Genomic DNA, 12,785 nt, shown 5'->3' on the forward strand with positions numbered 1-12,785 from the left:
GTACCATGTCCTGAATCCCATCATTATGCATTGGTAGAATGTTTCTGCCACATGTCCCCCATTAAACTGTACAATCTTTCAGGGCAAGAACAAAGTATGATTGATATTTGTGTTTCCACGGCTTGGTACAACTTGTATGTAAGCTTTCACAAAATGTTTTAATTAATTAAATTAAGATGAAAGAAATTGAAATTGAAGGATAATTCATTTAACACAACCCAGAGTGCAAAGGAAATACAAATTATGAAGATTTATAGGCAGTCTTCAACTTAGTTGCTTATCTTTAAAAAGAATAGTATCATAATTATACCCACGTTTTAGTTGCAGTAAAGAGCACCAACCATGTAAACCTCCCCCTCAAACAAGCAAAAATCATAACAATTCAATTTCTAATGCCAATACTTGCTCTCGGGAAATATACACCAAGGAAGTGGCATTAAAAGTGGGCAAGTACAGGGGCCAGCCCAGTGGCCCACTGGTTAAGTTGGGCGTGCTCCACTTCAGCAGCCCAGGTTCAGTTCTTGGGCATGGACCTACACCACTCGTTGGCAGCAACCCACATACAAAATAGAGGAAGAATGGCACAGATGTTAGCTCAGGGCAAATCTTCCTCAAGCAAAAAGAGGAAGATTGGCAACAGATGTTAGCTCGGGGTGAATCTTCCTCAGCAAAAAAAAAGTAGAAAAGTATAACAACTATCCCTGGAAACATTTTTAAAGATATTATCAAATGACCTGTAAGTTTCCCCAAAATATTCTCAAAGCTGGCTGTCTAAATCTCATAGAAGCCCTTTCAACTGTCAAGGCTTGTCCCTTTCTGATCTGCTGCAGTTAAAATAAGACAAGTAAATAAAGCCGAGAACTTTATTCAGGATATTTTTATACTAGATTATATCTGACTAAATTTCATGTAACTAGTTCCATGATATCAAATTCAACTGGTTTACGCTTTCATTCAAAATGTATTCATTGGGCACTCAGCACCTTTTCAGGCATCTAGCTAACTATTAGGGATACTCAAACAGATTTAATAAAATTGCATGGAATTTCCATTAAAAGTAGGGTACACTTTGTCTATTTAAAGGGCCTCCTTATCTAATCCACCAAAATGTAAGACTTCCAAAGTCAAATCATATTTAGTCCTTGATCTTCCAGAGGTGACCTGGAGATAAAATATTTGAGTTAACTGATTTTATCACTTTTATAGAATTTCTATTCAAATTCTGCTGACTTCTTATTCAAGGCATTAACACTTCAAGAAACATTTCATTTATTTTTTTTCCCATCTTAAACAGCTCGATACATGTTTGAAAATCTTTCCATATCTTAAGCATTTTCTAAATACCTACATTACCTGATTAGCACTGTAAACAACTAGATGCTGTTTATAGTGCTAAATTCTTAAAACTCACTAAAAGGCATATGATTTTTTCTTATATACTAAAGAAAATCTTAATGTTTTGTTTTCTATGCATATGTCCCTATTTTTCCTTTTCTTCTATGACTAAATAGTATTGCCTTCAAAACTGAAAACATCTTAGTTGAAGCAAATCACCTTGACGTAAAATTTATTATAGGTAAATCTCCAATAAGCTGATAAAGTTCCTAAATCAACGGAGATTACATTCAACTCCTAAGAACCAGTACCCTTTAAACAAAGTCAGATTTGTAAACAGTGTTTTCTTTTTTTCCTCTGTGAGGCTTTTTAAATAAGTTATAGCATATTTTTTTACATAACCTTTACTAAACTGTTCCATTTTGACCCATTCATTATTCCCATTTCCTTTCATTCCTTTCAGATTTTTGTTTGTTCATCTGCCATCAACTCAATGGGCTAGAAAAGGACCTAAAAATGATTGAAGTTCTAACTGCAGTGGTGCCCAATAGAACTCTGTGTGATAATGGAAATGTTCTATGTCTGCACTGTCCAAAAAGCAGCCACCGGTCACATGTGGCTATTAAGCACTTGAAATGTACTACAACCAAGGAAATGAATTTTTAATTTTCCATTTTAATTAATTTAAATTAAATACCCATATGTGGTCGGTAACTACCACATATGCCAGCACAATTCGAGGCAGAATATCAGAACCTTCTCCAACAAAAAAGTTATTTTTCCTCTAAATGCTTCATTTTAAGGAATATAAAATTTGCCTCGAGACAAAATACTTGCTCACAGAGAAACTCTACGTATCTTTGTGTCTTAATATTACAGATAGTATTTCTTTCTTTTTTTTTTTTGGTGAGGAAGACTAGCACTGAGCTAATATCTGCTGCCAATCCTCTTTTTGCTGAGGAAGATTGGCCCTGGGCTAACATCCATGCCCATCTTCCCCTACTTCATATGTGGGACGCCTGCCACAGTATGGCTTGACAACGCTGCATAGGTCCACGCCGGGAATCTGAACCTGCGAACCCCGGGCCACCGAAGCCCAGCACACGAACTTAACCACTATGCCACCAGGCCAGCCCCCAGTAGTGTTCTATTTTAATAAAATAAAAATTATCTTCTTATATTCAAAGAACACTAAGGCTTATTTCAAAAACTAAAAGTCTGTAATACTGGTATGTGAATAGACAGACGAATCAATGAACAGAATGAAAGGTCCAGAAATAGACCTCTAAAGCATAAACAAATTTGATATACGATAAAGCAGTTTCTCAAATCACTTGAAAAAAAAACAGACACTAATAAATGGTATTGAGACAACTGGATAAATATTTGGGAAAACATAAAACTGAATCCACACCTCACACATATACTAGGGTAAATTCCAAATGGATCAGCTGTCTAAATGTAAAAATTGAAATCATACAAATACTAGAAAAAAAAACACGGGTGATTTCCTTTACAACCTGGAAGAAGGAAAAGCTTTTATTATTTGACTGTGTAAAAATAAACATCTTTGCATTGCAAACAGCAGCAGAAACAGTAAACAAAACTTAAAAAACAAATATTTACTATATAAAGAGCTCTTTAAAAAGAGAAAGAAAAGACAGCCTCCCTCCAAAAAATACAGAACGCACAAAAGACACGAGCAATTCTCAGAAAAATAAAGGCAAATGGCCTTAAACATATAAAAGTATGCAATCTAACTCGTAAGAGAAATGCAAATTAACACTTCCAATTTTGACCATATATTCTGTTGAGGAGACTGTGAAGAAAGAGACATTCTCTACATTCTCATACATTGCTAATGAAAAATACAAAATGATATAACCCCCATGGAGAGGAATTTTGCAATATCTAACTAAATTACACAAATGTTTACCAGTTCCACTTCTAAGAATCCACCCTGAAGATACAACTCTATAAATACTAAACGAAATATTCTATATATATTCTCTGTGGCGTTCTTTGTAACGGCAAAAGGCTGAAAACAATCTGAATGTGCATCAAAAGAGTATAACTGAATAAAATATGGTACATCCACACAATGAAATACCATGTACCTATAAAAGAGAATAAAGAAGATCCCCATATACTAATATCCAAGATATATTGTTAGGTGGAAAAACAAAAGGTACAGAACAAGCAGTATACAGTTTGCTACCTTTTGTAAATAAATCAAATATATACATACATATATACATGAATATAAATATACATATATTTGCTTATTTTTACATAAACAACTCTAGAAGGATAAACAAGACACTAACAGAAATGATTACCTACAGGGGCAAAGTGGGAATACAGTAAAAGTAATATAAATGTAAGCAAGACTTTTGAGTATTCTTTTTATACAGTTTTGATATTTGAAACGTAATAATTTATATATTCTAAATAAATAAATAAAAGGCCTACTACCCTACTACTACCATGTTCTCAATTGTACCATTTTATGGTTCTTTGGTTTTGTTTAAATAAAGAAAACAGTAGATGTACACTTTTTATGTAACTACAGATTTAGTAGCGATGAACAGGGTTGCCACGTCACTCAAATTCATTCACCTCTTATTAAATATCTCCATCTAGAACAGTAAGCAATGACCAATATGTATCAGAATAGGTTCCTTAAGAATAAGGTCAAGCCACCCACCTTTGGGAAGGTTATCAGACTGGCAGTAGATTAGAGATATGCCTCAGCACTAAATTAACTAAAGCAAAATATTCAGTGAGACTTTTCAAGCAGGATGGAGGCATAGGGGCTAGATGTTAGCATCTAACTCAGGGAGGCTTGGATAATAAGTTGGATTGTCATATATATTATCTATGCTAATCCACATATCAATCCTACAAGACACAAGAGGTGTCTTTTATTATGTAAAGGTGATCCCTTTTAAAAAACTGAGAAACTGGCTTAAAGGGATTATGTTATTTGCCTAACGTCACAGAGCTAATAAATAAACTAGGACTCAGACACACATCTCTACAGTCAAATTCAGCGTTTTTTCCACCATACTATTTAATACACAACCCATCAAAATGCTATGACCAGAAAATAAAGTGTTAGTGGTAGCATTTCAAATCACTAAGAGAGAAACAGATAAATGATAGACAGATAGACTCAAGGTTAGATAGGTAGGTTTTAAATTAATTGGTTAACTATTTGAGTAGAAGCTCCTTTCCTTCCTCACATTTTATCTCCCCCAAATTCCACATTATTAAAAAATTCAAAGTAGAACATAAAACCATAAAAAATCAGGAAGAAAATATAAGTGAATATTTATGTCTCAGAATACAGAAGGAATTTCTAAGCCCAAATCAAAGAAAAACACCATCAAGCCAAAGACTTTTAGTATGAGAAACAGGAATGTGCAGCCAGCCACTTTATGCTAACATTCTCAACCAACGTTAGTGAAAACTTCCTCAGGGATCAGAATTAGGACTGCAGACTACCTTTAAGAAGCATTAGATTAGACTACATAAAATTTCAAACTATAAAATATAAATGAAAAACTATTATAATTTTTTTTAAATATAAAACAAAGGATTAAAATCTTAAATATATAAGGAATATTTATAAATCCATATTAAAAAATCTGAACACTATGATGGAAAAATGGACAAAGTTTATGAACTAGCAATTTACAAAGAGAATACTAGTAGCCAAAAAAGGGAAAAAGAAGAAATATTCAACTTCACTAGTAATATAAGAAACCCAAGTTAAATCTGAGATGTTTAACCTATCAAATTGTCAAAAGGTTTGTCTGTTTTAATGATAACCAGTGATAGCTAAAGCATTGGGAAAATGGCTACTCAAGCTTGTGGAAGTATAAATTGTAAAACCTGGAGGGCATTATACACTTTGACACAAGAATCCTTACTTTTAAAATTTTATCCTAAGACATATGTTTACGAAAGCATTTATGGTAAGAGGGAGGAGGAGGAGAGGGAGGAGTGAGAGAATGTTAATTTTTAAATCTAGTTATGTAGCTGTATATTATTCAGATTTTCTTTTAATTTCTCAAAATAAAAATTTTAAGTCATTACATACAGAATGATCCCAACTTTAGGGGTGTGGTGTGTGTGTGTGTGTGTGTGTGACTGGAAGCAATTATCATTTGGGTCATGGATTACGATGCCATGTTCTTTGATCCTTGCTAAATGTCCCAAATTGCATACAATGCATTACTTTTATAGTAGGAAAGAAATTACTCCAAAAAATCTACTTTTATAAGTAATTTTTCAAAGTATTAATTGTAAAACAATTTCAAAATCAACAAGTGTTCAAGTCTACTGTTAATATCATTCACTAAGGAAGCAAAGATTATCAAAGATGTCACACCACTTTTCTTCTAAAAGATGACACTTTTTCCCTTTCTTAATATGTTTTTAGTTCAACTAAGTTGAACAGCTCCACATATGTCTATGAATAATGCATATATACTCTCATACCAATACTATGCATATAACACATATACACAAAAAATGGAAATGAAAAAGGGATAGAGTAAAAAAATAAGTATAAATGGAAGTTCTGTTGTTTTCTTCACATGGCACAATGAGCAAGTTTTTCATACACTCCCAGAAGAACATGCAACCCACTAGGGAGATCACTGGAATAAACCACTCAGACTCAGAAGACTAAGAGTCTTATATTCTAGTCTCAGCTTTCCCACTACCAGCCAATACCTTTTATCAAAATCAGGTAAGGGGGCTTAATCTGCACTTCAGGTTTCTCTTCCAAAAATACAGTATTAATGATTTTAAAGTACTTTCAGTACTATTGTCTTATAATTCCACTAGTCTCTAATGACTAAATATTCTCTTTTAAAAGAGAAACTTAGGCAGTTTCAAATATTCAACAAGAAGGAAACAACAGTGCCCCAGTTACCCATTTTATAGGAATTTCTTTAATAAAACTCTAAATTAACAAATGAAAAGCCAAAAGGTCAGAGTAGACTGTATTGCTTGCTCTCCAGATGTGAGAAAATCAAAATCAATCCTGCATTGTATAAAACAAACTAACCTGAATGAAATAATTACCTTTAAAATAATTCAGGGCCGGCCCCGTGGCTTAGCGGTTAAGTGCGCGCGCTCCGCTACTGGCGGCCCGGGTTCGGATCCCGGGCGCACACCGACGCACCACTTCTCCGGCCATGCTGAGGCCACGTCCCACATACAGCAACCAGAAGGATGTGCAGCTATGACATACAACTATCTACTGGGGCTTTGGGGGAAAAAAAAAGGAGGAGGATTGGCAATAGATGTTAGCTCAGAGCTGGTCTTCCTCAGCAAAAAAAAAAAAAGAGGAGGATTAGCATGGATGTTAGCTCAGGGCTGATTTTCCTCACAAAAAAATAAAAATAAAAATAAAATAAAATAAAATAATTCAGCACTATTTGTATGAGCACCCAAGAATGAGAAAATTATAAAAACATTTTCTTGCACAGTTTTGCACCTGAGATTCTTCTTCAGCTATCTGAGTTTTAAAATTTATTTTTAAGATGACATTTAATATAGTCTGCAAATAAAACACTCAGGATAATTTTCTACTCATCTGCTACTAGCAATGAAAGTCAACGATCTTAAAGGGAAATAATCCAAAATAATAAAAATAAAATGGTTTTATTTTCTAGAAGTAGATAACAGTATCCTAATAGATGACTTTTAAAATGCCATGCCATCTCTCTCTTCAATCTATTCTCCCTTCCCTTTTCTCTACTTTTCCATCTGGCATTCAAATTACATAGAATACCAGATATCAGTCAATAGATGCCAACATAAAAAGCAGGAAAAAGAGCTTTTTTATTTTGATGAGAAAGACTGGCCCTGAGCTAACATCTGTTGCCAATCTTCCTCTTTTTGCTTGAGGAAGACTGTCCCTGAGCTAACATCTGTGCCAATCTTCCTCTACTTTGTATGTGGGGCCTGATGAGCTGTGTGTAGGTCTGCGCCTGCATCCTAACCCCCGAAATCCTGAGCGAGTGGAGCGCTGCAAACTTAACTACTACGCCACCTGGCGGCCCTTTAAAAAGAGCTTTTTATTGTTCAATGTTGACTAGAATAAAGAAAAAGAAAAAAACTTTAATTTCCAGTCGAAGAGTCATACTGGCAAGGCTGTAAATACCTATTTGAACTTGTTCCCTCCAAATAAGATAGCTAGATGTAAACGTAAATTTACCTAACAGATGTGTTGCAAGATCACTGGCCAGTATGCTATTTTTTGAGCATAAACACAGAACAAAGTGCTAACAAGTTATAGTCATTTTACTATTTACATAGCACTTTTATATATTTTATTTCATTTCATTCTTAAACTCCTGACAATTCTGTTCTATCTCCATTTTTCATGTGAGGAAACAAAAGTTTAATGAAGTTAAGTAATTTTTATGTCATAAAGCTAACAGTTGGCTTTAATCTCCGATCTAAATGATCCCAAATAAGGTATTTCAAGCAGAAAGGTATGATTACAATTTAAAATGACCTTAGAAAAGTGTTATTCACAGTTTCTAATTAAGTACTTCAATCAGTGATTCACTATGACAGACTCTCACTCCCAACCAAATACTAAATGTTAATTTCAGTTTGCGATCAAAAACACTAATAGATCACTCATTTCAACTGCAATGATAAAAATAAGTACCATGTAATCAGATTGCATTTTTAAACAGAAAAATAAAATTAAACTATTAATTAAGGGTAAAGAAAGATGCTTTTATTGGCAAAGATACCTTTTAGCATCTTACTAATCTTCAGAAATCTGTGATATAAGGTCACATATTTGACATAAAATCTTTCCTCTTTTATGTTCAAGTTTCTACCATTTCAAGCACTCAGCTCATTGTGTTCCCATTGCCTACAACTAACATTTACCAACCTCATAATCCTCTCCCGGAGAACATTTCTTTGAATTTTGATTGTTTACCTTCCATCTCTGAGTTCTAGATTGCTACATGCTTAGCAAGGTAGGTCTCAGTTTCAAGGATGCCAAAGTAAACCAGAGAAAGCCATGGTAGGGGAAACGCAACATTAGCCTGAACCGTAATAAGCATTCTATCCAAGAAGAGAAAATTTTTAAAATAGTTTTCCCTCCATTAATGAACATCTATAAATCTCTTCCTTTCTTACTGTGGATTCATAACCAACAAAGAAATAAAATAAAGGAGTCAGACAGATGAAGATAAAAATATGGCTGAAACTAGTGGCCAAAACACTTATTACTTAACTGAACTTACTCAGAACTGTAGGTGTTCCATTCCCTTCTCCCTTACAGGGTCCAGCCTGCTCAGGTATCTACCATACAAAGGAGGAGAAAGAACTGGGAGGTCCCCTAAGAATTGGGAGCTCCAAAAGTAGAACCAGAAGGCACTGAGCAAAAGCATACTCAATCCCTTCTCCTAGTCTCACCTAATCCTCCCTTGGGAAGGCATCTGAAGGGGTAGAAAGAAGGGGGAAAGCTACTTTCAAGAGAGAATTTCCTACTTTACAAGTCATGGTAGAAACACGAGAGAGAGGAAAATGATGTTTCCCCCTCAACAAATATAATCTCCACAAATGCACAAAAGATTTTTCAGAATGTTTTTAAAACTCTCAAACAGGAACACCTCACAAACATAATACATATTTCCCTCTGTTCCACTTCCTATACCAGAGAGAGGCAGGATTTGGATGAAGAGACATTAGACTAGCTTGACCTGAGAACACTGGGCTAAAAGAAGAAAATTAAGTCTGCAAACTCCCAAAGTAGCCCTGATTAAAAACCAAAATGCTATGTAGTCTTGCATGAGTTATGATCAATTTAATTGTAAAAGGCAGAGCTCTTTGTAAAACTGCACAGTAGACAAAAGGATATTTAACCATTTCATCTTCCTTTTCAAAACTCTCCCTCACCTAGCCTCCTCTCTCACCCTTACTCCCATCAAAGACTCTCATCTTGCCCTCTCTATGCCTAAGATCCACTTCTGTCTTAGGTCTGACCTCTAAACTCCCATTCCCCACAGCCCAACTAAGTATGAATCAGATTATGTGATTAAAGTACTTCACACTAATGGGTAAATGTGGTTTAATCCACAGGGTACAATTCCACAAGTATCATTAAGCTCTACCATGTATAAGGCACTGTGTTTAATCGAAGTACCTATTCTTCTTACCAAAAAACCTAGTTAACTCAAATCAGTCTTTTAATGGACAATGTGAGGAAGAAGCACATGAGTGCCTGCTTCACATCACACTCTCCCCATCCCATTTTTTCCACCCCGATTCCCCTTCCTCCCACCCCATCTGCCAGGAAATAAAACCCAAGGAATCAATATTGCTTCCAGTAAAAGTCAATGACTGGGAAGACACTGTGAAATGGTATAGCAAACAATAAACATTCAAAACCATAGATGAGTTGTAGAGGGGCTCCTGGATTTAATTTTACACATTAATTGCAAGTACAATAAAGGGCTTCTCAATAAATCGATCTCCTTACAGGATACCTATAAATTAGCTTTGCTCAGAACCCTGAGTTATTAAACCATAAATAGTGAGAGGTTTTTTTTCTTCAGTTATTTCCACAGTTAAAATGTTAACAAGTACCAGTTCAATTTGCCCTACCGTATTCAAACGCCATTAAACTTCGCTATTAAACTTATTTACTGTTTTCAATGAGATTTGACATTTTTCCCAAGTCCTCCTAGGTTTGAAATTCCAAACTAAATGGCATAATTGCTTTAAATCTCTTTTGTTTTTTTCAGTTGTAAAATTTATTAATTCTGACCTATAAGAGAGGTCCTAAACTGGAGAGCAGGACACAACTACTGACAGGTTTGGGTTTGGTTGTGCCACACGAAGTTATTTTTAATTGTTTTAATTAGTTGTCGATATCTTTAAAAATCAAGAGACTGCAAGCAAAATCTAGACTTCCTGTGTTGAGAAGGCTGAAAACTGGGCCCATACTCATGTATGGCACTAATCAGGTGGACGTGAGAACTGGATGTCCCTCTTAGATGGGGCATAAACTCTCTGGTGCATTTCACTCATTTTCATTTTCATCTGCCTAGTACCTGAAGGCACGTGAGTTTGCTATTCATAAATTATTCCTTTGAAAGGTGCATAATATTTTCCAGATAACTTCCACACTTCACCAAGTCACCTAAATGTAAAAAGCCACAAAGCAGACCGTAATGGTTTGCAACTTAATTGGCATAGCTAGAAGAAAGGGTGAGAAAAGAAGAAAATTCAGACTGGTGGAAGGGTCACATACAGAAGGTAAAAAGCCCATCTGAAAGATTTTTTGGGAGTGAGAAAAAAAGATGAAAGAACTCAAAAACATTGTTGAGACGCTCACTGAAAGCTTTCCTGATTGAACACAATGTTACTCCATGGTTTCTTACCACATTCCACACTTCAGAACCTCCCTTCCCACTCTCTTTATGTATAACAATAACAATCAGGTCATAAACTCTGAGAAATGTTGGGGAAATTTATGAAACACATTTACACCCTCAAAAATAATTCTCCTCACACACTTTGTTAACAGTCGTAAACCACCACCAAATCCTTTCCCAAGTATTTTCTATTGCTTTCTGCTTTATAAATCCTTTCCCAAGTATCTTCTATTGCTTTCTACTTTATATTTAAATGTCAACTGCAGTCCTCCTTTTCAAGACTTGGACTTCAGTCCTGGAAGGGCTCTCCAGCACAGAAATTTTTTTGGGTGGTGAACATGATGTAATCTATGCAGAAATAGAAGTATAATGATGTACACCTGAAACTTATACAATGTTATAAACCAATGTTACGGCAATGAAAAAACAATTTAAGAAATTTTTAAAAACAGACATTTTTTTGGCCCTTGGCTGCACTCCTTAATATATCTCTTATTCCAATTTCTACAGTCTATTTCATTCAAAATTTACCCCAATCCCCTCTCTAAAAAATCTTGACCAAATCTGCGTAGTTGGGGAGAGGGAGGGGGTCCCAGTTGTCTAAATAAAATCAATATACCACGCTGCTTCATTCAGATTAACTCAAATAAAAAAGCATGAAGACTCTCAAAGATTAACAATTTAAATAATTTTTATATGCTAAGTGCACAACGTGACAAGCAGATGAGGCTCTAGCTTCAGCATGTCTGGACTAGTGTCTTTTCATCATGAACTCAAAATACCGAGTAGAAAAGAGAAGCAGGAAATCTGTGAGGCCCTGGGATGATCACATTGCCCCACATTAACAAATTACTAAGTGATGTCTCACCTCCCCGCACCCCATTCCCCAGGATAAAGGGTGTTAGGAGGCTTATATCAGAAGAGGTAAAAAACAAGAACCTTTTCTGTGCAAGTTTTGGGAACACAAAGCTTTACAATACGTGATACTGTTACAGCACAAAACCGCGCAGCACATTATTGGGGTCCCACTCCTCTTCACCCAAAGGGAGGGTACCTGCCTCCCTATCCCCTACTGTGATGCGCCCTCCTCAGGATGTGGCTGCTTTAGCCCGAGGATGACAGAAAAGGGGCGGGGCACGGGGTTACTCTGGCCCGGGAGGGAGGGATGCGGGTATTATCGCGTTCGGCCCCGGGGAAAGGCCTGGGGACTCTCGACCAAACACAGCACCTCCGAAACCCAAGTCCCATCCCTGCCTCTTCGAATTCGGTGCCAGTGGCCGGAACCCAGAACCCACCCACGGCCCACTAGCAGGTCCGGGACGCCCCGACCCTGGCCGCAGCTGCCCGGCTCTCCAGCCCAGGTTCGCCGTCCGCCCCCTTCCTCTTTCGCCCCCGCCAAGCCCAGCCTCAGGCGCCGCCCCCACCGAGTTCCCCAGCTGAGTCCAGTCACCCTCGAACCTGGAGTCCCCTCTCAGTGTCCACCGAGTGCCTAGGCAAAGGCCAGGGGCAGCGACACCTCCGCCTCCTCCTCAACTGGAAACCTCGGAGGTGTCTGTGGTGGCGGCCACTCAGGCGGCTGCGGCCACCAGACCCGCTGGGGCAGGTTGCAGGCCGGCTTCTAAGCCTCTTCTCGCGAGAGCCCTCAGTCCTAAGAGGCGAGGCTAGCTGCGTTCTCGCGAGAATGACGGCTCACCGCCCAGGAGTGGGCAGGGCGCCGGGTGTGAGGGCAGTTGAGGGAGCGGCAGCCTGGGATGGGCGTTCGGCCTGGGGGCTAGCTCCGCCGGGTGGAAGGGGCCCGTCCTCACAGATGTCAGCTCGGGATCACGAGCGAGCCTTGAGCCTAGTGGCTGCGAGCAGAGGCATCCCCAACCTTTGAATCCCACGTTCTTCCTTCGACTTCCTGTCACCGTTAGAAAAAAGCGGACAGCGTCTCCAGCCCAGCGTTGGAGAAATACCTCTGGGACCCTGAGTTTGCTCAGGGAAGGCGTTTCCCTCAACAGAGCAAACTCCGAAATCGCCTTTGCC

At 37.5% G+C, this 12,785-nt stretch overlaps 1 protein-coding gene across 3 annotated transcripts in view; it reads right to left on the minus strand.

Moving 5' to 3' along the window:
• BTBD10 (BTB domain containing 10) overlaps positions 1-12,364 on the minus strand; it is a 65,588-nt gene extending 53,224 nt beyond the window's left edge. For 2 of the 3 annotated variants that reach the window (XM_058546020.1, XM_058546018.1), the window contains exon 1: positions 12,219-12,364. The gene's annotated coding sequence lies outside the window, so the exon portion shown is untranslated. Of the gene's footprint in view, positions 1-12,184 lie in introns of all 3 variants that reach the window. The other variant, XM_058546019.1, reaches the window with a different exon arrangement.
• Between the last annotated feature and the right edge of the window lie 421 nt (positions 12,365-12,785).

Source organism: Diceros bicornis, chromosome 7 (genome assembly GCF_020826845.1).
Source record: "Diceros bicornis minor isolate mBicDic1 chromosome 7, mDicBic1.mat.cur, whole genome shotgun sequence".
NCBI classification, from domain to species: domain Eukaryota; kingdom Metazoa; phylum Chordata; class Mammalia; order Perissodactyla; family Rhinocerotidae; genus Diceros; species Diceros bicornis.